The sequence below is a fragment of the Manis javanica genome, chromosome 2, assembly GCF_040802235.1.
Source record: "Manis javanica isolate MJ-LG chromosome 2, MJ_LKY, whole genome shotgun sequence".
Classification (NCBI taxonomy): domain Eukaryota; kingdom Metazoa; phylum Chordata; class Mammalia; order Pholidota; family Manidae; genus Manis; species Manis javanica.
In genome coordinates this window covers 212567497-212592378 of record NC_133157.1, presented here as the reverse complement: position 1 = coordinate 212592378, position 24882 = coordinate 212567497, and the positions used below count along the sequence as shown (strand labels likewise).

Sequence of the window (24882 nt, the reverse complement as noted above, 5' to 3'; positions counted from 1 at the left end):
AGTGGTTTGTAATCAGGACAACAAATAAACTCGATGTAGTAAACACATAACAGGTCACACTGACTGTCACTCTATCAGGGCCTCTGTTTCATGTTTCCCTGCCCGGGGAAAGCTTTCCCTGTAGAGACCATTTCTCAGACTCTTTGACCTCTGCTGGGAGGATTACTTTTTATCCTGGTAACTCATCTTAATTTTCATTTCCCAAGGCAATTCGTATTGCAGGCATATCCTGCCAGTCTCCTCATTCTTATATTTGGTTTTTATGTGCAAAATAAAGTAAGAGTTCCCATTACTCAGAATAGGAAAGAGATAGGAACTCACATTTGTTGAGCCCATATAATTTACTAGGCAATGTTTGCTGGTCTCGCAATTTTTTAAAAAGAAAGTCATTTGTTCTGACAATCTCCCCTACTGAAATATCTATTTTTGTACTTATGTGACAGTAATATTATTAAAAACACACATAGACACAGACATACCATTACACAAAAATACACATAGCTTCATGAGCTATAGTAGGATTCTTTTTTGCATGTGAGCATTTTGGAATTAGTGTTTCTATTATAATAGCCTACCTAAGACAATATAGGTGAATGCTTGCATGTTTGACTTTGCAGGTCTCCTATCAACTTGGTGAAATAGTTATTATCCCTACTTGAAGAACAAGATATCCAATTATCAGAAACCAGCTCCAAAACAGATTTGGGGATTTGACCCTAGATGTGCCCTGACACAAAGGTCCTTTATTTGTTACATTAACTGAGAGTAATAGGGAAATCTGGCTTCTTAAACTTTTGAATTAAAAGAGAACCAGAAAAGTATTTTTATAGTATTTTTTAAAAGAAACAGTTGCTTGGTAATTTATGAATGCTTCTTGATTAAAAAAAACTCTACTTTGAGATCATTATAGATTCATATGCAATTGTAAGAAATAGTATAAAGAGGTACTGTTTTCCATTTATCCTTTTCCCTTAATGGTAACATCATTCAAAACTGTAGTACAATAACAAAACGGCATTGACACTGACACAATCAAGATATAGAATATTTCCATCATCATAAATCTCCCTAAAGTTTTCCTTTTATAGTCACATTTATTTTTCTTTACCCACTACTCCTTGACTTAATGACTAGCAACTGCTAATCGGCTCTCCATTTCTATAATTTTGTCATTTCAAGAATGTTATATAAATGAAATCATACAGTATGTAAACTTACAGGATTGGCTCCATTTCACTCAGCATAATTCTCCAGAGATTCATCCAGGTTTTTGCATGTGTCAGTAGTTGATTGCTTTTTATTGCTGAGTGGTATTCCATGGTATGGATAGAACCACAGATGGTTCAACCACGCACACATTGATGGACATCTGGGTTGTTTCTAGTTTTTGGCTACTTTGAATAAAGCTGCTATGAACATTTGTGTACAGGTTTTGTTTTTTTGTGCTTTTCTGTGGGATAAATGCAATTGCTAGATCATATGGTAGTTGCATATTTAGTTTTTAAGAAACTGTCAAACTGTTTTCCAGAGGGGCTATACCACTCTATATTCCAACCAGTAATGTACGAGTGATTCAATTTTTCTGTATGTTTGTCAGCAATTTGGTGCTGTCATTGTTTTTTTAATTTTAGTCATTCTGATAGGTATGTAGTAATATCTCATTATGGTTTTAATAGGAATTTTTCTAATGGCTAATAATGTTGAACAACTTTTTCATGTATTGATTTTGTACCTGTACTGTGTATTTTGTTCATTCAAATGTCCTATTCTTTTGTCCATATTTTAATTGGATGATTGATCTTTTTTTTACTGTTGAGATTTCATATATTCTTGATGTTAGTCATTTGTCAGATCTGTGGTTGGCAAATATTTTCTCTTTTGAGCTAATCTTTTTATCCTCTTGGCAGTTTTTTGTAGAGAAAAAGATTTTATTTTTCATGAAGTCCAATTAGTTTTTCCTTTTATGCAGCATGTGTTTGGTGTCAAGTCTGAGAACTCTTTATCTAGTCTTAGATTCTTCAGATTTTTCCCCCACTGGATTTCTTTTTCACCTTTGTCAAAAATCATATTTATTTCCGTGGGTCTATTTCCAGTTCTGTACAGGTCTTTTCTGTCCTATTGATCTGTATGTCGATCCCTCCACCAATACCATGGTCTTAATGGCTATAGTTCTGAAATCAGGTAGACAGATTCCTCCCACCATGTACTTTTTTTCTTAAAATTATTTTAACTCTTCTAGTTTTGTTGCTTTTCCATATATTTTTCTCCCATAACATCTCTGTTATCATGTTTTTCTGGTAGTTTCTTCTTTACATTTAAAAAAAGATTAAGTTTATTTTTCTTCTCTAGGATTATTATAAGAAACCACCATATTTCCCTCACTTAGGTTTTCCGCTAATAACCTGTTAAGAATATTTGTTTTTCTTTATTCTCCAGAGCCAATTTTTTTTCAACTCTGTTATGTAGGTGCTTCTATCAATCTTTATGTTTTGGCAGTAAAGTGTCCTAAACTGTTTACCAGTACTCCGTTCAGGACAATATATATTTGGGATCTGGGGTTAATATTGCATTTCACTAAGTTGAGTCAAGTTATTGTATTTCACTAAGTTGAGTCAAGTTAATAAATAGTTTTTCGGTACTGTGTTATGAACTGTTGGCTATGAATGATGTTTAGTATAGTATTGTGTGTGTGTGTGTGTGTGTGTATGATTCTCCTTGAAGATTTTTTATTTACAAAGGTAGTACTTTTAGTTCAACTGTGATCAGTATGATTTTGTCGTATATTTGTCTTTGAATTAGTTGTTAAATACAAAGTGTGGAGAGTGACCACATAGAAGTACTTAATACTTGAGAAAATAGACATCAAAAAGCTGTTAGACAAGCAAGTTTAACTGTACATTTATGAGAAGGGACTTAAAGGTACTCTGGAACCACAATTTAAGATTTACAGAATTTTTTTTCAAGAAAACAAGTCCCCAACTCTGTGATTCTACTTTTGGTGGTTCTAAGTTAGAAGTACACAACTGAAGCCAGTGAAAAGGTAGACGTGACCAAAAAAAGAATAAAGCACAATGAACAAATAGTAGGTAAAATGTGACCATGAGTGATTTCAGCCATTTAGGATGTTCTTTTTTCACTTACTGTTTAAATGATGTCGTCAGTTTGTTCCAATGAACTTGGCTTTAGCTGTTGGACTCCCCTGGACCAATTGTTTCTGGTGGTTCTCCAGAGAACCTTAGTTTTAAGTCTCTAATTGGTACAAATTTACGAATCTGAGAGAAGACCTTTTCCATGTTTTCAGAGGTTTGGAGCTGATAGTGACAGTAGCATTCAAAATAAGCAGCAAAGCCAGGTAAAATTCACAAGTATCTGTAAAATGTTGCTCCATCCCTGTCTATATAAATTGTTAGGCTACACGTAAGTAACACGAAATCTAATTGTTTGCTGTTATTGCTTGTTTTCTAGGCACTGAGTGATATGACTTTTGACAATAGAGTACTTCTTCTCACTCAGAAAATAACCATTGCTATGAAACATATTCATGAAGGAATGAAGCTGTAGCAGGACACTATTGTGTACAATCCATCTGGAGATGCTCAAAGTTTCTTTCGGATCATAGTTCCATCCCATGTCCAACCTTCACAGTTTTTAGTTACAGGTAGAGCATGGGTTAGCCACATCTTCTAGAAAAGTTTCCACATCAGTGTTTTATATCGTGGATAATTTTCCTCCTGGAGCATTTTGGCCAGTGTCCATTCAAGGTTTTATTCAATGTTACAAAGAGGCTATTTTGGCTTTGACAGATATTATTCTCATGGACCTTAAAACCCATTTGTTCCCAGTATGTCTTTTAGAATTTGGGTCAAAATTTATATCTCTAGTGATTCCTTTAACTTCTCCATGGAATTGTCTTTTTAATATTAGAAGCTCGCAGGTAAGGACGGTATTTAGGAAAACATACTTGCATGATGGCATGCGTGCTAACGCACTGTAGCTTCACCTTTAAGATAACAATTTGCAGGACAGGGTGCGTGGTAAGGAAACGTTTCAGTTTGAACATCATCCTAAGATAATTAAACTATTTCAAAATTACATAGCTACAGAGAATATATTTATGCTTTTGTTTTTAACTATCTGATGTGTCCAAAAGGACCATTATTCAATTATTTGAATCAATTTGGTTTCTAGTAAGGAATTCAATTCTACAGAGAGCCTGAACTAGTTACTGCATATCCAACCTGGTATTATCCTTTTTATGTTTCAGATATAATGTGGCAATGAAAAATATATTAATCAAAATTTAAGGGAGCATTGAAAGATCTGTTCTGGATATAGGTACTTCTTAAACCATGGAAACACAATCAAGAAATTTCCTTTCATTAGGTAAGTGTAAGAGTTTTTAGACTGAGAGACAGTAACAATATTTCATAATTAGGTAGTTGACAAGCAGAAAAATGTTGGTTGTTTTAAATTAGGAATAGGGATTATGCTATACATGATATCAGATTAAAAGGTGATACTGGTGTCAAATCTAAGGATACTTCGAATTATCAGCCGAGGCTGAAATTGCTCTGAGGCAAAGAGGATAAGCCTTGGCTACTGGATTGATGCACACACAATCTAAAGCAAGCAGTGGGTCTTTGAAGTGTACCATGTGGTTGAGTCCGAAGCTCTAGAATATAGCCTAACATACTAGTAAATACAAAAAAAGAAATTTATGATAATCTGAGAAAAATTGATCTGGATTCTTATATGCTCTGCACTAATTATTCTAACTCCGTATGTGATATTCTTGTCCTTTAGAATTCTGGAATTATAGCTAATTATTTACTTCTTTATCACATATAATGTAGAAATATTAGTCATATCCAGGATGTTTTCCTGGGACTTCTAATAGTAATTATTTTATAGAACATTTTATCTGGAAGTTCTATTTATAAAGTAAATTCTACCTATAAAATAGAAGTTTGTTTTCATTTGTAGGTTGTTAAACTTCTAACAGTCTGGAAATGTTCAGTTACATGTTGAAAATATTCTGAATTGCAAATAACACATTTTTTTCCTGATAAAACACTCTAATTAGGTCTGAGCTTATCTATGAAAAGAGAAGACAAGTTTTTCTTTTCTTAAGCCATCCTGTCTACACAAAATACTCTTTGGGAGTTTTTAAGACTGTATTTTAAAGACTGTTATTGATTAATATATAAATTGACCTTTATTTGGCTTATGGTGTTTAATCCTTGTGCAATCAAATTCTAATAGAAAGACTTCTTAAATTGCTTTTATGTAATACATTTCCTCTTTATATTTATTTTTGCCTTGTCAGGGACATTTAAAAAATATGTATAGCAGGACTATGTGAGTTCTTTCCTGGTCTTTTTCCCTCCTTGCTAACAATTTTCCCTGTCTCTAGGGCCAACCATTTAGTAAACAATTAGGACAGCCATGACCATCCAGAATTATAACTATCTAGCAAAAACCTGATTTCTATAGCAGATTCTGATATAACTTCTAGAGGCTTAGGAGAATTTTTAACCAAAGTCCTCAACTTTCTCTAGACCTGGGTTTTATGCAGCTTTCATATATCGCCTTCTGATGTAAGAACTTAAAATAGAGATTGTGAGCAATGTGATTGTCCTATCCAGAAGGGGCCCCCACCACCACCAACAACAAAAAAGGATGCTCAGTTAGGAGATGGAAAAAAAGAGCAGAAGGAATTGGAGGATAAGATGAGATAGATAAAGAGAGATGCACAAAGTGTAGATTTCTCAAAGTTGTACAGAAGTGAACAAGAGAGCCTTTGTGAGAGATTTTCTTGAAGTCAGCATTCTGTTCATTTGAAGTTAGCAGACAAGTGATAAGAGCTGACAATTGAATGATCGATTTTTTACTTCCTATTTTATCCTGAAGCTCCTCTAAAGTGTAGCATTTTAAAAAGTGCCACATAATAGCTATCGTTATTCAAAGTAAAAATAGTTTTGCCATTCACCAAGATAAGCACAAAACTTAGTATTGTGGTGAGAATTTCTAGGAAAAAGCAGCTATTCTGCCTGGAGCAGGTTATGGCTTTGCTGTAGACTCTTGATGACCAAGAAAAAGACCATGATAGTTGGTCAAGAATGTATGTTTATGAATAATATTTGGGTTCTCTAAGCATGCAGAGGCTAAGAATGGATTGTATGATTAAGAAAATACAAGTGCGGACCTTGGAATATGTGCTAAACAAAGTGACCTGCCTTCATGAATTGGCAAGAGGGGTTGGAGATTTATCAAGCCTATTCCTTCATCTGTTGCTTATGTAACACACTCTTCTTGTATATGCCACAGAAATAAAACAATCTGGGCCCAAAGAACCCCAGCCATCATCCACTCACAAAGCGGAGACTACAGACACACACACACACACACACATGCACACACACACACAACATTATATTAAGAGACAAACCAATAAAACATGCATGTGATAAATAAAATACAAAGTAACCAGTGAAGAATAAGCATATTAATGGGCAAAAAGCCAATTACCAGATAGTGTACTTTCAAATAAAAAGGTCTCCAAATTAAACTGAAAAGTACTATGCAATGTCCGTAGTATAACAGAAGGAAGTCATTAGCGAGAGCCCAAATGTAACAATTTACAGTTCGAATTACTGTTGAAGTGAAAATAGTATTTTGGTACAAGAAAACCAAAAAGCATTCCTGTTAAGGAATTCTGTGCAAAGCTTTCAGTGATCCTGGTGACACGTCCAGAATTGTCTAAATGTAGTATCACAACTCAACATCTGACGTAAAAATAGAAAGCTCCATTTACTGCTTATTAAGGGAGAGTGATGTTCATTATACAATCTCTCCAAACCAGAACTTCTGAGCTTACATGGTGTTTTAGGAAGAATTGTGTTCAGGGATTGGTGGACTTTTCAGCAGGACTGGATGGGTTAAAGTCAGTTGTAGAAACGCGATTACTTAGATGACACTGTAGTTCACTGGATATATATAGGAAATTTGTTGGGTGTCCACTTGGATGACTTTTAGAAGACTCCATTCCTGATTAGTTGGTTTTAGGAAGCTTGTTCACTGAAGTGAATCATAGATATAAAATCAGTTTAATTATTGCTTTTCTGTGACGAGAGAACGGTAATTGATTAACTAAATAGGTACAAAATCTGTTTGGCGGCTGCTATTTCACCAGGTCTACGGAACATTCAGGCTTTTCCCAAAAGTGTTCAAGTTAATTTTTTTCAAACATTTTCATGACAGTTAATGTTAGGGAGTAGTTATAAAGAATGGGCAACTGGGATGAGAAGCAATCACTCAAGGGGCACCTGGGAAGATCAGAACCTGGAGTCAAAGACTCAACAGAAGCCCTCCCCTCTAGGAGACCCCATCCCTAGAAGTTATGATGCAATCACACCACTACTGAGCCTGGACACCTGTAGTACTTAAAGGTTTCATATTATTTATGTGATTCTGAATGAAAACCTTAGTCTTTGGATTTGCAAAGACAGATACTTTTAAGTCTTTCTAGCCCTGTACTGCTACTGTTTGAAAGGTAAGACCAGAGGAATGAAGACAGTCATCCAATCTAGCTAGTTTTTGATTCAAATGAGACTAAAACCATAACTCCTTACTTCAAGTCTTGTAACCTTAGTTTTGGTTTCTGAATGCAAGTGTGGCTATTTGAATGTAGGCCTTGATAAGAATCGCTTTAAGACTTTAAGGGTTTGATTCCTGATTAAGCTTCTGGATTGTTTAGATGAAACTATTTCTTAAGGATAAGAACATTTATTTGTTTATTTTATTGCTCACTTCCTAATGCCTGGAATGGTGACTGGCACATAGTGATTATATATTCTGAATGACTAAAGAAAAAAATGAGTTCATGAATTACTAGTTGTCCGTTTATTACTATCGCTCTCATGTGGCTCCTACACTTGGACCTCAGTGTTCTGTCCCTTAGTTTCCTCATCTATAAAATAAAGGTGTGATAGTGGTCAATCTTTGGGGTCTTTCCAAATGTGGCATTCTAATTAAGATATGTTCTGTGAAACTAAGTATGGTGCATTTGGAAGCATTCATGAGAATGGGAAATTTCTACATTAGAGGAGAGAATTGTGTCAGATTGAGGAAGTAGAAATAAAATGTGTTGAAATATTGATCATTAAAGTTGTAACATTGAAAGCCACAGTTAGATAAGGTAGGTGATCTTATAAATAAATACGAGGGCTTGTAAAGCTTTTAATTTTGTATTGAGATACTGAAAATAAATAGATACACTACTGGAAATTATAGTGAATATGGCCTAAAGATAAGGTATCCCTTGCCCATTGACAGAGAGAAAGGAGACTTCACTAGTGTCCTTAGGAGAATTGAGAGACTTTGGGAGTCCCCTCCAAGCACAGACAATCCCCAGCAAAGATGAGCCAGGACACACATGATGCCTGGTCACCTAGGTAACAGAGCCCCCTGTTGTTATGTTATAACAGGAAAAGCCATGTACAAATGAAGAAAACAATAATCAAGAGAACAAGAGATGTGATTTGGATAAAATCTACTTGTGAGGAAAGTTTGAAGCGGCATTTGGGAGGGGTTTGTGCCACAAAGGATGAGATCAGAGCAGGAGTAAACTGAACCCTGCTTTAAAGAGCACTGAACTGCATGCTCCAGAGCATCTAATATAAGATGTCCCACACCTTTTTCCTGCTGGTGTGGTCATAGACAGGTGCCAATACATTGAATTCATTAACTCCGGTTGTTCCACCTGTTGTATCTGCGGATGGCATTTGCTGTTATTCTCAGAATCTTTTTCAACTTGTATCTCCAAAGAGGCACTCAAGTGACTGGAGTGAGCATGTGAAAGGAAACTGCTGTGTTATTCTGTCCTCCCTTGCTGATGTTTGGGGACTACATGTTAGGGACAGATGTTCCTCTTCGGTGCAATGTAAAGGACCATTTCTTAATTTGTGGGAAAATAGATGGAAGCAACGATGGGGCAGAATTTCAGCCATTCTTTTCTTTTTCTTTCTAAGTTTTTTTTTAACTGAAGTATGATTGATATACAATCTTAAATTTGTTTCAAGTATAAAATGCCATGATTCAACAGTTATCCACATTATTAAATCCTCACCCCCACTAGTGTGGTTACTACCTGTCAGCACAGGAAGATGTTACAGAATCAACATTGCTTTATACTCCAGGGAAACTCACTTTTCAGCTTCATGTTTTGGCCTCTCTTGGCCCCGGAAGAGCTGCTGATCAGCTTGAGGAAATGGGGTGCATACATGACCTCTGGAGAAGTGGGCAACAAAATGGATGTTGTCCAAATGGTGACTACTTTTCAATCTTTGTTGTTACCTCACTGCCAAGGCAGAAAATAGCTGTTGTATCACAGCATCCTGGGTTTTTGAAGGAGCAGCTAGCTATGAGCTTATAATAAAGGCAGAGCTGGGCTCAAGTCCTGACTTTGCTGCTTGCTAACTAGTTCAGCTTATGCATATTTCTTAAACATTTTGAACTTCAGTTTTTTCATCTGTAAGTTGAGGGTGCTAATACCCACCTTAAGTATTTCTTTTTTTTTCTTTTGGTATCATTAATATACAATCACATGAGCAACATTTTGGTTCTTAGATTCCCCCCATTATCAAGTCCCCACCACATACCCCATTACAGTCACTGATCATCAGTGTAGTAAGATGGTACAGAGTCACTACTTGTTAGACATTGTATTTTTAATCCCTTCAAAGTCTGATTTGGGTCTTTTATAGTTGTCTTTTCTTTTGTTTCTTTCTTTCTTTGTATTTATTTATTTATTTATTTTTATTTTGGTATCAATGTACAATTACATGAGCAACATTATGGTTAATAGACTCCCCCAATTATCAACTCCCCATCACTTACCCCATTACAGTCACTGTCCATCAGTGTAGTAAGATGCTATAGAATCACTACTTGTCTTCTCTGTGTTGTACTGCCTTCCTGTGATCCCCCTCACATTATATGCGCTGACCATAATGCCCCTATTTCCCCTTATCCCTCCCTTCCCACCCATCCTCCCCAATCCCTTTCCCTTTGATAACTGTTAGTCCATTCTGGGTTCTGTCAGTCTGCTGCTGTTTTGTTCCTTCAATTTTTGCTTTGTTCTTATACTCCACATATGAGTGAAATCATTTGGTACTTGTCTTTCTCCACCTGGCTTATTTCACTGAGCATAATACCCTCTAGCTCCATCCATGCTGTTGCAAATGGTAGGATTTGTTTTCTTCTTATGGCTGAATAATATTCCATTGGATATATGTACCACCTTTTCTTTATCCATTCATCTACTGATAGACCCTTAGGTTGCTTCCATTTCTTGGCTATTGTAAATAGTGCTGTGATAAACATTGGGGTGCATATGTCTTTTTCAAACTGGGTTGCTGCATTCTTAGGGTAAATTCCTAGGAGTGGAATTCCTGGGTCAACTGGTATTTCTATTTTGAGTTTTTTGAGGAACCTCCATATTGCTTTCCACAATGGTTGAACTAGTTTACATTCCCACCAGCAGTGTACGAGGGTTCCCCTTTCTTCATATCCTCGCCATCATTTGTTGTTGTTTGTCTTTTGGATGGTGGCCATCCTAACTGGTGTGAGGTGATATCTCATTGTGGTTTTTATTTGAATTTCTCTGAATGCTTAGCGATGTGGAGTATCTTTTCATGTGCCTGTTGACCATCTGAATTTCTTCTTTGGAGAAGTACCTGTTCAGATCCTCTGCTCATTTTTAAATTGGATTATTTGCTTTTTGTTTGTTGATATACATGAGCTCTTTATATATTTTGGATGTCAACCCTTTATCGGATCTGTCATTTATGAATGTGTTCTGCCATACTGGAGGATGCCTTTTTGTTCTGTTGATGGTATCCTTTGCTGTACAGAAGCTTTTCAGCTTGATATAGTCCCACTTGTTCATTTTTGCTTTTGTTTCCCTTGCCCAGGGAGATATGTTCATGAAGAAGTTGTCATGTTTATGTCCAAGAGATTTTTCCTTTGTTTTTTTCTAAGACCTTTATGGTTTCATGACTTACATTCATGTCTTTGATGCATTTTGAGTTTACTTTTGTGTATGGGGTTAGACAGTGATCCAGTTTCATCCTCTTACATGAGCTGTCCAGTTTTGCCAGCACCAGTTGTTGAAGAAGCTGTCATTTCCCCATTTTATATCCATGGCTCCTTTATCGTATATTAATTGACCATGTATGTTTGAGTTAATATCTGGACTCTCTATTCTGTTCCACTGGTCTATGGGTCTGTTCTTATGCCAGTACCAAATTGTCCTGATTACTGTGGCTTTGTAGTAGAGTTTGAAGTTGGGAAGTGAGATCCCCCTTGCTTTATTCTTCCTTCTCAGAATTGTTTTGGCTATTTGGGGTCTTTTGTAGTTCCATATGAATTTTAGAACTATTTGTTCCAATTTGTTGAAGAATGCTGTTGGTATTTTGATAAGGACTGCATTGAATCTATAGATTCCTTTAGGCAGGATGGTCATTTTTGACAATATTAATTCTTCCTACCCAAGAGCATGGGATGAATTTCCATTTGTTAGTGTCCTCTTTAATTTCTCTTAAGTGCTTCTTGTAGTTTTCAGAGTATAGGTCTTTCACTTCCTTGGTTAGGTTTATTCGTAGGTATTTTATTCTTTTAGATGCAATTGTGAATGGAATTGTTTTCCTGATTTCTCTTTCTGCTAGCTCATCCTTAGTGTATAGGAATGCAATTTTCTGTGTATTAATTTCATATGCTGTAACTTTGTTGAATTCAGATATTAGTTCTAGCAGTTTTGGAGTGGATTCTTAGGGTTTTTTATATATAATATCATCTCATCTGCAAATAGTGACAGTTTGACTTCTTACTTACCAATCTGGATGCCTTGTATTTCTTTGTTTTGTCTGACTGCCGTGGCTAGGACCTCCAGTACCATGTTGAATAACAGTGGGGAGAGTGCGCTTCCCTGCCTTGTTCCTGATCTTAGGTGAAAATCTTTCAGCTTCTCACTGTTCAGCATGATGTTGGATGTGGGTTTATCATATATGGCCTTTATTTTGTTGAGGTACTTGCCCTCTATACCCATTTTGTTGAGAGTTTTTATCATGAATGGATATTGAATTTTGTTGAATGCTTTTTCAGCATCTATAGAGATGATCATGTGGTTTTTGTCCTTCTTTTTGTTGATCTGGTGGATGATGTTGATGGATTTCGAATGCTGTACCATCCTTGCAACCCTGAGATGAATTCCACTTGGTCATGGAGTATGATTGGTGTATTTTTGAATCCGGTCCGCTAACATTTTTTGAGTATTTTTGCATCTATGTTTATCAGGGATATTGGTCTGTATTTTTCTTTTTTTGTAGGGTCTTTACCAGGTTTTGGTATTAGAGTAATGCAGGCTTCACAGAATGAGTTTGGAAGTATTCCCTCTACTTCTATTTTTTGGAAAACTTTTATCAGAATGGGTATTATGTCTTCTCTAAATGTCTGATAAAATTCAGTAGTGAATCCATCTGGCCTGCGGATTTTGTTCCTTGGGTAGTTTTTTGATGACCATTTCAATTTCATTGCTGGTAATTGGTCTGTTTAGGTTTTCTGTTTCTTCCTTGGTCAGTCTTGGAAGGTTGTATTTTTCTAGAAAGTTGTCCATTTCTTCTAGGTTATCTGGTTTGTTAACATATAGATTTTCATAGTATTCTCTAATAATTCTTTGTATTTCTGTGATGTCCATCATGGTTTTTCCATCCTCATTTCTGATTCTGTTTATATGTGTAGATTATATTTTTCTCTTCATAAGTCTGGCTAGGGGTTTATCTATTTTGTTTATTATCTCAAAGAACCAGTTCTTGGTTTCATTAATTTTTTCTATTGTTTATCCTTCTCAATTTTATTTATTTATTCTCTGATCTTTATTATGTCCTTCCTTCTGCTGACTTTGAGCCTCATTTGTTCTTCTTTTTCCAGTTTCAATAATTGTGACTTTAGACTTTTCATTTGGGAATGTTCTTCCTTCTTTAGATAGGCCTGGATTGCTATATACTTTCCTCTTAGAACTGCCTTCATTGCATCCCACAGACATTGGGGCTTTATGCTCTCAGTGTCATTTGTCTCCATATATGCTTGATATCTGTTTTAATTTGGTCGTTTATCCATTGATTATTTAGAAGCATGTTATTAAGCCTCCATGTGTTTGTGAGCCTTTTTGTTTTCTTTGTACAATTTATTTCTAATTTTATACCTTTGTGATCTGAGAAGTTGGTTGGTACAATTTCAATCTTTTTGAATTTACTGAGGCTCTTTTTGTGGCCTAGTATGTGGTCTATTCTGAAAATGTTCCATGTGCACTTGAGAAGAATGTGTATCCTGCTGCTTTTGGGTGTAGAGTTCTATAGATGTCTGTTAGGTCCATCTGCTCTAGTATATTGTTCAGTGCCTCTGTGTTCTTACTTATTTTCTGTCTGGTTGATCTGTCCTTTGGAGTGAGTGGTGTGTTGAGGTCTCCTAAAATGAATGCATTGCATTCTATTTACTCCTTTAATTCTGTTAGTATTTGTTTCACATATGTAGGTGCTCCTGTGTTGGGTGCATAGATATTTATAGTGGTTATACCCTCTTGTTGGACTGAGCCCTTTATCATTATGTAATGTCCTTCTTTATCTCTTGTTACTTTCTTTGTTTTGAAGTCTATTTTGTCTGAAACAAGTACTGAAACACCTGCTTTTTTCTCCCTGTTAGTTGCATGAAATATCTTTTTCCATCCCTTCACTTTTAGTCTGTGTATGTCTTTAGGCTTGAGGCGAGTCTCTTGTAAGCAGCATATAGATGGGTCTTGCTTTTTTATACATTCTATTACTCTGTATCTTTTGACTGGTGCATTCAGTCCATTTACATTTAGGGTGATTATCGATAGATATGTACTTATTGCCATTGCAGGCTTTGGATTTGTGGTTACCAAAGGTTCAAGGGTAGCTTCTTTTCTATTTGTCTAATTTTAACTAACTTTTATGCTATTATAAATGCAGTCTGATGATTCTTTATTTCTCTCCCTTCTTTTTCTTCCTTCTCCACTCTTTATATGTTAGGTGTTTTATTCTGTACTTTTTTTGTGTTTCCCTTGACTGCTTTTGTGGATAGCTGATTTTATGTTTTGCCTTTAGTTTGTATTTGGTTGGTCTGCTTTCTTTGCTGTAGTTTTATTTTCTCTGGTGACATCTATTTAGCCTTAGGAGTACTTCCATCTAGAGCAGTCCCTTTAACATACTCTGTAGAAGTAGTTTGTGGGAGGCAAATTCCCTCAACTTTTGCTTATCTGGAAATTGTTTAGTCCCTCCTTCAAATTTAAATGATAATATTGCTGGTTACAGTATTTTTGCTTCAAGGCCCATTTGTTTCATTGCATTAAATATATCATGCCATTCTCCTCTGGCCTGAAGATTTCTGTTGAGAAGTCTGATGACAGCCTGATGGGTTTTCCTTTGTAAGTGATCTTCTTTCTCTCTCTGGCTGCATTTAATACCCTGTCCTTGTCTTTTATCTTTGCCATTTTAATTATTATATGTCTTGGTGTTGTACTCCTTGGGTCCCTTGTGTTGGGACATCTGTGGGCTTCCATGATCTGAGAGATTATTTCCTTCCCCATCTTGGGAAAGTTTTCAGCAATTATTTCTTCAAAGACATGTTCTATCCCTTTTTCTCTCCATTCTTCTTCTGGTACCCCTATTATGTGAATATTGTTGCATTTGGATTGGTCACACAGTTCTCTTAATATTCTTTCATTCCTGGAGATCCTTTTTTCTCTCTCTTCCTTAGCTTCTCTGTATTGCTGCTCTGATTTCTATTCCATTAACAGTCTGTTGCACCTCGTCCAGTCTGCTCTTAAGTCCTTCCATTGTTTGTTTCATTTCTGTTATCTCCCTCTGGACTTCATCCCTTAGCTCTTGCACATTTCTCTGCAAGTTCATCAGCATGGTTATAACTTTTATTTTGAATTTTTTTTCAGGAATATTTGTTATATCTATCTCACCAGGCCTTCTCTCTGATGTTTGAGTCATTTTGGACTGGACCAGGTTCTTCTGCCTTTTTATGGCAATAGAAGTGATTGCCAAAGAGTGGCGTGTGTGTCAGCTGGGAGAACAAGTCTCTCCCTGCTTGCTTGTCACCTTGACCTTCTCCACTTCCTGGGCCTGTTAACCACACACAGGGAGAAGTCTCTGGGTTAATCCCCTGAGCTGCAGTGGGCGGGGTGGCCCTCGGGATAGCCTAGGGCACTAGCAGGGGTCCCAGACAAGCAGTGTGTGTTCTCCTCTGTGAACAGTGCTCCTTCATGCCTTTCAGACCTTGTTCCAGCTACCTCTGCCTGTGCCGGGCCTCTGCATGCTGGTGACACCCTTTGGGTCTGGCCCGGTTAGCTGCATGCTGGGAGAAGACTCTGTGTGGTTGTTGTGGGTGGTGCTTCTCCCCGACTGGTCTTCAGCAATGGCAGGTCAGCCAGTTTGCTTGCAGTGCCAGCAGGGGGAATGAACGTCAGGCTACTTATTGCTATGAGGGGCTTCGGAGCTGGGTTGCCGCCTAGGGAGTTAGGGTGCCTGACGTTCCTTAACATTCCCAGCCTGCTGGGCTGAGTGTGCCAGTATGATTTTGTCCACCTGTTAAACTCTTGTCCCTTTAAGACCTTTAAAGTGCCCGCTTTTCTTTTGTCCCAGGGGAGCCAGCTGTGGGGACCTGTTCACAGTCTCAGTCTCAGATTTTACTTTTCTGTTTCTCTACTATCCAGTACCCCATGCAATGTGTGTCTGTGCTCCCTGTGCAGATTACTAGGGCTGGTTATTTAGCAGTCCTGTGCTTCCACTCCCTCCCCACTCTGATTCTTTTCCTCCTGCTGGTGAGCTGGGGTGGGAGGAATACCCAGGTCCTGCTGGGTCACGGCTTTGTATCTTACCCTTTTCTTGGGATGCTGAGTTCTTGCCGATGTAGATGTAGCCTGGCTCTTGTACTGTACCTTCTGGTCTCTCTTTTAGGAATAGTTGTATTTGATGTATTTTCAAAGTAAATATGGCTTTGGGAGGAGATTTCTACAGCCCTACTCATGCCACCAACTTCAGAAATCCCTCTCCCACCTTAAATATTTCTTGGAAACTATTAAATGTATTATAAACATCTAAGTATATTAATATATGAAAAAAGGTTAGCACAGTGTTTAACATTTAAAGCAGTTATTAAATGTCAGTTATCACTGATATTCTTGGTACAATTCTGTAACAATCTATAACTAGGTTACCTTTTTCCTTTTCTGCTGTCTTACATTGCTTATTGAGTGGAGCTGAACACCCTACTAAAAAACACCCTTGCCACCATCAATAAACTGAGTTGCTCCTTAATTTATTTTTTCTCCACTCCTCTTGAGACTTTGGTTATTCTTTGGTTCCAAAAAAATGCCAGACACATTCCCACCTCAGAACCCCTTTACCTCTGGGTTTCATTCCCTAACACTCATGACTCCCCAGGGATTCCAATGATTCTCTTTTAGTCATGCTCTCCCTCACCAAGTTCAGCCAAGTATCAGTTTAAATGTTGTCCTAAAAAAGAGGCCTTACAGATTGACCAATAAACCTAAAATGTGTCCCTCTCCAACTTAGGAAACTTCTAGATCTCAAGTCTTCTTAATTATGCTTCACAGCACTTTTCCTTCCTAAAATTATGTATTTTTTTTCTCATGTATTGCTTGTTGCCACCAAAATATAAATGGAGACAAGGTACTTTTTTTAGTCTTGTTCACTCCTACATGCCCTGTACCTAGAACTGTGCCTGATACATATACACATACATGCAAGCACATACACACATGGATGGATGCATGGATGGATGGATGGATGGATGGGTGAATCAGTAAGAGAATGGTAGATGGATGAATCAGTAAGAGAATGGTCACAGGTTTGTTCCAATTTTAAAACCAACTTCAATCACTATAAAGAGTACTGCAATGAACAGTCCTATAAACGCCACCTTAAGCACATACATAGACATTTTTGCAGGGAAAACATTTAAGAATGACATTGCTAGGTCATAGGGTATGTTCATCTTCAACTCCATTAAATATTGTTGAATTGTTCTCCAAAATAGTCAATCTATTCACACTCCCACCAGCAGTATATAACAATTCTTATTTATTCTTATTCTTGTCAACATTTGGTAGTATCAAATTTAAAAATGTGCCAACCTAATGGCATATGTGTGTGAAATGGCATATCATTATTAACTTAAAGATGTGTTTCCATGATTACTACCAAGGCTAAGAAAACACCCTAATGGAATCTCGAGTATGCTGTGCAATCATTTGTAGCATTACTGCAGTGGTATTTAAGGGACTGAAAACCTTTTTTCTTCACCCAGAGTCAGGATTTTTGATAAACTGCTTGCTCCTCACTTTTAGTTAAATATCCATTTACAATCTCTGTCCTATGCCTAAGTTATAATGGGAAAAATAAAACAAGCATGAGGCACTTTTGAAATCTGGGTCTAGCAATTCTTGGCTTGTGCAAGGTATTAGCTTCTCTGGAAGTGCAATTAACCAACACTCTGTCTTTCCTCCTTTGCAGGAATGGTTATGCAAATGTACTGGGATAATTGGTGCAATATCTAAAGAGCTATGTACATCTTAGTTATTACACGTTATTCCACCTCTTCTGATGATCATTGGGTGGCTCTCCTGGAAGAGTCCTCCTCCTTGTAGCTGAAAGTCACCCAGAAAGAACACTGTTAAAGGCTTACGTAGTACAGGATTGAAGCTAACGCTCATCTTTCCCATGGCTTTTTTCGTTTTTTACTTAGTGAGTGAATGGTACAACTATACATAGCCTAAAAGGCAATCGGTGTCCTAGTCAATAAGGAATTTATTCCTCCAATAATGAACACCCTTCAAGCATTTTCCAAGTTGCTTCCCATGCTTAGAGAATGTGTAAAATCTTTGGTTCCCATGTGACAGTGCCTGCTGCCTCCCAGGATTTCCCAAGAAGCTGGAACAAAGAGCCAGCCCTCAGTTAGGTGTCCAGGCTCAATGAAGGCCAATTTAAGTGAGATTTCCAAGTGAGGGAAGTTTGCCTTTATGCTCTGGATCCTCTCTTCCCTTTCTCATATGCCAGGGCACCTCTCTGTTCCTACTGCATTCACACACATGCTCCCCACCCAGGGAGTGCTAAATTAAACTTCTCTGGGCTCCTCCATCCTGCCAGAACTCCTGGAGATTTCCTTTCCTGCAGAGACCAAAGCTTTAATCTCTATGGATTAAATCCCAGGAATATAAAGTCTTTGTGTATGGAGAGTGTCCCTGGGGCACAAGAGAACCTGGTGGTGGCCCAGACCAGGAAGGGACCTTGATCAGATGTAGCAGGTGAGGGTCTGCTCTATGTATGATCTCAAAAAGAGGCAATTAAGTCACAGGGGAAACATGCTATTTAGGAGCTTGGAGTTGCTGAGGTGACCAGGGATTTGCAGTCACGTATACTTTGAACTCGAAAGCAATTTGAATGAATGAGGTATTTTTTTCTTCTTTAAAAAGATCTTTGAAGGAATAAAAAGCTGTGCTATAGAGCCCACTTTATGAAAAGGGACCGTAATAACATTGAATTGTAATGCAATCCATGCATTTAGAGGGATTTCCTGATGTGTTCACACTGCCTTTCTCTGTCAGAAGAACATTGTGAAACAAATCAAGAAAATATCTCCAGTGGCATTTCCTTTCTGGAACAATTTCTTAAAAGCCCAGTGTATAAGTATACTATATTTACATGTCCTGAAATGTTTATCACCACATAAACTTACCATCTGAGTGCCTTCCCGGCTCTACCCCATGTCTAACACTGGGAGGCAGTACGAAGGTGTCCGTCCTACTACGGGGAGGACTGAGAGGCTCTGGAACAGGAGCTGGTCGGTCCAGCCTCACAGCAGGAAAATGATTAAGGTGGTGTTTGCTTTACCCGTCAGCTTAGCTCTTCGGCCAAACAGCATCTGGCTGTTTTTGTGAGGGTATTATTGGATGAGATTAACATTTTAATTGGTGGACTTTAGGTAAAGTGGATTACTCTCCATATTGTGGGTGGGCCTCATGAAATCAGCTGAAGACCTGAATAGATAAAAAGACTGGGCAAGAGGAGATTCTGTCAGCAGAATTCTTTGGAATCGAACTGCAATATTCGGCTCTTCCCTGGGTCTTTGGCCTGCAGGCCTGCTCTACAGATTTTGGACTTGCCAGCTTCTATATTTGCCTGAACCAGTTCTTTAAAATAAACCTCTCTCTCCTATATATATATATATATATAATTTCAAGCCAACTTGGGAAAAGATGTGCACCATCAGCTCTCATGGGCCAGTGCATGCACAGCACTAAAGGAGGTGAAACAAATACTGGTTGCTTGGAAAGTGAAGGTGCTAAAGGCAAAACTTATGAAAAAAGACATATTTATGAAATTTGACTGACTGATCCTAAACTAACTAGTCTTGAAACTCTAAATGGTAAACATTTTGCCTTCCTACAGGGCAGAAAATAAGGTGAGACTTACCTTGTGTTCTGTTTGAACCAGGACAGTTCCTCAGCAGAAAATAAAATAAGCAACAAAGAATGTAAGAAAATGAGACAAGCAACTTGCCTTTTGTGCCTTCCCACCTTCTTTTGGGGTCCCCGCCAAGAAATATGCTCCTGAAATTTTTCCTTTCCCAGCTGAGGTGGCCTGTCTGAATCTAGAGTTCAGGTCTTTCCACTCCTGCCAAAATGAAATACTCTTTATCAGTGGTAATGACTTTATTAAGATTCCGGGGTATTAGGCAGACCCAAATTTATTGATGAATCTCTCCAAAATGCATTTGTTGGTCATTTGTAATTCAGTTGCTTGGAACTTAGTTCCCATTAGCTCACATAAATTACAATATAAACAGTCCTTACACAGAAGTCTTCATATCAAGATCAATGAACTCTCACAGATTTCTGCTAACAGGCAGAGAATAATAACTATTGTAAAAATCAATAAATTGAATAGACAACAAAATTGAATAAAATAATCTTAAATTATTATTTTTTTAATTCTGCAGGTAAATTGGGTTTTCATAAGTAGAAATTGTGAGTGTCACTAGATGTTTTTGTCAAGATAGGAAGTTTCTTGGCCCTTTAACAATTCTATGGGTAAATGGTTGTAGTATTGGGCATCACCATTTTCAATTAAGTGTATTTTTAGCACTAAGATTCATGCATCCTAATCCTTACTAGTATTGTGCTAGGGGAGATCACAAGTTAAACAAGGAATTTTGAGATAGGGACATGGAAAGATATAAAAGAGGAGATATGACCTTGGTGAACTATTTCTGGTATTTTCTGTACTGTACTAGACCCATGATCAGTTAATTTGGGAAACTGAATACTCGATCTCCTATTTGGATAGTCACAGTGACTTACCATATAAGTAATTTAAAAGTAAAAGGGGATCTCATAATAAACAAACTTATATAGCTGTAATTTCTTAAACTTATTAGACAATAGATTCCTTTGCTTAAATAATATTTATTAATGGACAACAAAACTGGTAAATTCTAGAGCAATGTTTTCCCAGCTATATATCATGATCCAATAAGTGGATCATGAAATAATTTGAACGGGCAGGGTAAACATTAAAGACTAGAACAGAATAAAAAATTTCAGAACACATTACAAAATATGTATTGCTTAACACAAAAACATAAAATGAATTTTGTTTTAGGAATGTGTGCATACGTGTGTGTATATGTATTACGTCTCATTGAAAAGTGTATTTCTTACTGTGAATTGAAAGCTCTTTTTAGCAGATAATTTGGGAGAAATTTTCTTGATAAAATTGATGAATTAGAACAAAAGATATCAGTTTATTTATTATTACTTTTATTGGGATATTAGATCAAGAGAACATATTTAACATATATGTGAATTATAAAGTATAACAATGCAATGTACACTTAGGATTGTAGCATGCACTTTCAGAACTTTACTGGCATCATTTTATCTACCTGTGTGCAACCCTTACTCTTTATTCCATTTTTGGCTTCCCCGTAAGAGAAAACCACTATCCTGAAATTTGCATTGAATCCCTTTGTTTTTTACAATGATTTTCAGCAAATATGTAAGTATTCCTATGTTATGTTTTATTTTGTGCACTGAAGAAGTATAATACTGAAATGCAATCTTCTGAGGTTGGCTTTTAAAAAACTGAACTTTCTGATTCTCAAATTCATTTATGTCAGTGCTTGTAGCTATGGTGCATTTATTCACTATGGTACTTTTTTTATTGCAGATATTTCTGAAAACATATTCTGGTGAGCATATGAAAGAGTTTCTCTGGGCTTTACAGCAGGAATTTCCCTATGCTGTATTCCTAGAATTGGAATATTTGGCTCACAAAGTATTTTAATTTTCAACTTTACAATATAATGTGAATTTATCTTTTTGAAAGATTTTTTCATCAATATACATTCTCACCAGTATTTAAATTGTGCCACATCATCAACACTTGGTATTGTCAGACTTGTTAATTTTCACCAATCTGTTGGGCATGAAATGATATTTTTGTTAACTATTATTAACTATTATTGTTAATGTCCATTTCAGTCATTACTATCAAACAGTAGAATCAGTATCTTTTCACATATTTATTTTCTATGGACATTTATTCACTGAATTGCTTTTTTATGTCTTTGCATTTTTTTCTTGGACTATTTCTTATTGATTTGAGAATTGTTAAATACTTAATGGTTATTAATCTGTTGTTGAGCATATGTGATTTAAAATTTTACCCTTGTCTTTTCATTTTCTTTGTAGCATCTTTTGTTGAACAGAAATTCTTACTTTTAATATAGTTAAATTTATCAATATTTTCTTTTGGATTATCCTCTTCTATGTCTTTTCTAAAGAAACCTATACCTATACAGAAGACATAAACTATTACATTGTTTTACAAAAATTTTATGTTTTATTTTCAAATTTCATCAATTAGGAATTGTTTGTTTATAGTGTGGGATAGTGCTCCAATTCCATTTTATTTGCCGAAGAATAATCTTTTAGCATAACTATTAAATTGTCCTCCTGTCCCAGTGATTTTCAGTAACCCTCCTATCATACATAAAATATCCATATAAGTAGGGACCTGTGTATCAGCAAGGATTAGAGTTATCAATGAATCATGCTATATTTTGGACATACTCATACTAAAAAAAAATTACTATTCATTTTAAATTAAGATTCATCGGGGCATCCTATATTTTTATTTACTAAATTTGACAACCCAAATCTGGATCCATTCAAGAAAGTGAAACCATATCAGTATTTTCCAACAGCTTCAAAAAGGTAGCTTTGCACCAGGGGCGTACATATTTATGATGTGAGGAGATTTTTATAGATACAGACACCCAAGGAGCTCTACCTCACAGGTCTTGAAACAAATTCTCTGAAGAGAGGCCTCAGGCACCTTTCATTTTTTAAGGCTGTTCTTTAAATTGAATCCCATGTGTTCTTCTTGTTAAGAACCACCAGCTCAGGAGCATTTCAAGAAATCCTTCAGAATGAATTTTATTTAAGTTTACTCAAGCTAACAAGTTTTCTGTGGGAAATGAATTGATCCCTAGGTCAAACATCTGAGGTAGGATTTAAGTTCATGGAACAATCAGTGAAAGATGATCATTTGATACGCTTTCTAGCATTAGATTCTACAGTGCAAGGTCTAAAAAGGAAAGATCATGTACTTAGATTAGCCAGGAAAGACTGTCTGGAAGACACATGGTTTATATTGGCTCTTGAAAGACATCTAAGACTAAAACTTTAACTTTCCTAATTAATTTAGGAAATGGAAAGAAATTAGGCCAAAGAGGGCCCAAATCTCACACATTTATTTTCTATGGACATTTGTTTTCTGAATTGCTTTTTTATGTCTTTGCATTTTTTTTTCTTGGGCTATTTCTTATTGATTTGAGAATTGTTAAATACTTAATGATTATTAATCTGTTGTTAAAATTTTCAACTTTTAAACTAACAAAAGGGTCACAGAGGTACTGGGAGATCTTTTATGAAGAAAGTTTAAGATTGGTTTCCTTATCCTAGAGTTTTTCGGACCTAGAACTAAAGGTGGGTTTATATAGATAGGGACAAGGCATTGGAAGTTGGGGGTAAATAGCTTGAGGAATGAATGGATTAATAAAATTAATCATTTCTTTATTCATCATTTTATCACCTGCCAAGAATGAATGCACATTCCTGTTTTACCAAACAGAAAGCAAGCAGGGATCAAGACAGACATCACATTCCCAAAACACTGTAACACAAGAAATCCTTAGTCTTAGGAACATTTATTTGCTTTCTTACAGTTCCAACCTGAACGTGGACACAGAGCTAATATCTTGCTTGGGTCAGTCATTCCGTGCGTGTGGGCTCTATGTTTATACCACCTATCTGACCTCTCTGTTCCCAATACTATCCGTAATAAAAATCAGTTGTACCTGACTGGAAAAGCAGAGCCATGTGAAGCCGTACACTGAGTCCCTCATCGTAAACCAGCAACAGTATAGACCCTCTTTTGTCTTCCCTAGACTTCAGCCATTGTTATTTCTTCCCATCTTTTCTCCAGCCCACGTGAAATATTTTATATAATGGCAAAAGAGAGTTTTAGGTATGACCAGTGTGTTGGAGCCTATTTGTTTTTTTGAAAAAGAAGAAAAGGTAATTATATGTCAAAACCCACAAATAAGGTTTTTTCAAAGAAGGACATGGAGAAAGCAGAAGAAAAGAGAGAGCTTATAGTTTAGGGTCCATTTGATTCCATCTTCACTGCAATTATGACCAATAAAAAGCTTTATGAATGGAAACTATGGAGAAACCTAATAGATTGATGTTGTAAGATTGTTATAAGGATAAAGCATTAAATTACAAGGTAGTTACCAAAAAGACCATAGCCTATCTCTGGATAAGGGGGCATGAAATTCAAAACAAAAGCCAATTGCATGAAAAACACCTATTTGCACATAACATCGAAATATTCCTCAGGGCTGTTCCCAAATTTCACTTGTTTAAATTGTAATTGGAGAGAAGACTAGCCAGTGTACGGATAATACTAATAATACTGCTGATGTGATTAGCCATTGGGATAACCAGCCAAAGGTTGCTCTTCTTAATGATAATGAGTCTTCGTATCCATAAACATCAACCAGCTCTCAATTTATTCAAATCTTCTTTGATATTTCTTATTAGAATTTTGTAGTTTTCTTCATATATATATAGATAGATAGATATTTCATCAGATTTATACTTAAACATTTCATTTTCAGGGGTGCCAATGTAAATGATATTGTTTTTAATTCCAAATTCTAATTGTTCATTGTTGGTATTTGGAAAAGCAGTTGTTTTTTGTGAGTAACCCTTTATCCTGCAATCTTGCTAGAATGGCTTATTAGTTCCAGAAGATTTTTTTGTCAGTTCTTTCAGATTTTCTAAATAGATGATCATATCATCTATAAAAACAGTTCTATTTCTTCCTTTCCAATCCATATGTTTTATTTCCTTTTCTTGTTATTTTGCAGTAGTAGGACTTTCAATACAATGATGAATAGGTTGGCTAAGAAGGGCCATTCTTGCTTTGTTCTTGATCTTAGGGGAAAGTATCTAGCTTCTTACCAGTAGGTATGATGTTAGCTGCAGGCTTTTTGTCATTGTTCTTTGCCAAGTTGAGGGAGTTTCCCTCTATTTGCAATTTGCTGAGAGGTTTTTGTTTTAATCATAAACGGGTGTTGAATTTCGTCAAATGACTTCTCTGGTTCTATTAATATGATCACAGGACTTTTCTTGAATTGCTTATTGAT

The 24882-nt window shown here is 36.4% G+C and overlaps 1 protein-coding gene across 14 annotated transcripts in view; it reads left to right on the top strand.

The window, feature by feature from the left end:
• The window catches only part of LRATD2 (LRAT domain containing 2), a 305269-nt gene that overhangs the window by 242100 nt on the left and 38287 nt on the right, over positions 1-24882 (top strand). For 12 of the 14 annotated variants that reach the window (XR_012128502.1, XR_012128508.1, XR_012128503.1 and 9 more), the window contains one exon: positions 4265-4383. The exons of the other annotated variants lie outside the window; for them this stretch is intronic. The gene's annotated coding sequence lies outside the window, so the exon portion shown is untranslated. The remainder of the gene's footprint in view (positions 1-4264; positions 4384-24882) is intronic. 14 annotated transcript variants of the gene reach the window in all.